Genomic DNA, 802 nt, shown 5'->3' with positions numbered 1-802 from the left:
GCACTCAGTATATCGTTCTCTTTTGCCGAACCGCTACACTACAGGGATGTAAACAAGCCAAGACCGGTTGTCAAGCAAGACAAATACAAAGACATGCACATACAAACACATACACACACACACGCACATAGACAGACAGACAGACAGACAGACAGATAGATAGATAGATAGATAGATAGATAGATAGATAGATAGATAGATAGATAGATAGATAGAACGGGCTTCTTGAGAATTTCCGTCTACAAAATTCACTTAAAAGGCATTGGTCGGTTGAGTGCTATAATTGTAGACCTTTGCCCAAGGAACCTCATGATGGGACTGAACCCGAAACCACATGGTTGTGAAGCGAACTTCTTAACCACACAACCATGTCAACGTCTAATAAATAATATTAGACGAGCGCCTAAAAAGACATAAAGGATGGTCACGGTTGGAAGTCATTAATCATATGACTATTTGATCAGAACTGACATAGGTATGTCTAAATGTCAACAACATTAACACTAACAACAACAACAGCAACAACAATGGTATGTGTTGTGATCGACTCGATGTACTAATTCGCCGCTACACCCCCTTCTACCACTGCCCACTCGTCTACAAATGTGTAGTCTGGTGGTGACATTGTAAGCAATTGCTGTGTTTATTTACTTCATCACACAATTTCAAAGTGATTTGCCTGACCGCAGAAATTGTAAACCCTTCCCCTCTCACAATCCACTCTTGACTCAACTCTCTCTAAATATCCCCTCCTCTCTCTCTCTCTCTCTCTCTCTCTCTCTCTCTCTCTCTCTCTCTCTCT

This window comes from Octopus bimaculoides, chromosome 13 (genome assembly GCF_001194135.2).
Source record: "Octopus bimaculoides isolate UCB-OBI-ISO-001 chromosome 13, ASM119413v2, whole genome shotgun sequence".
Lineage (NCBI taxonomy): Eukaryota > Metazoa > Mollusca > Cephalopoda > Octopoda > Octopodidae > Octopus > Octopus bimaculoides.
This window is presented reverse-complemented; position numbering follows the sequence as displayed.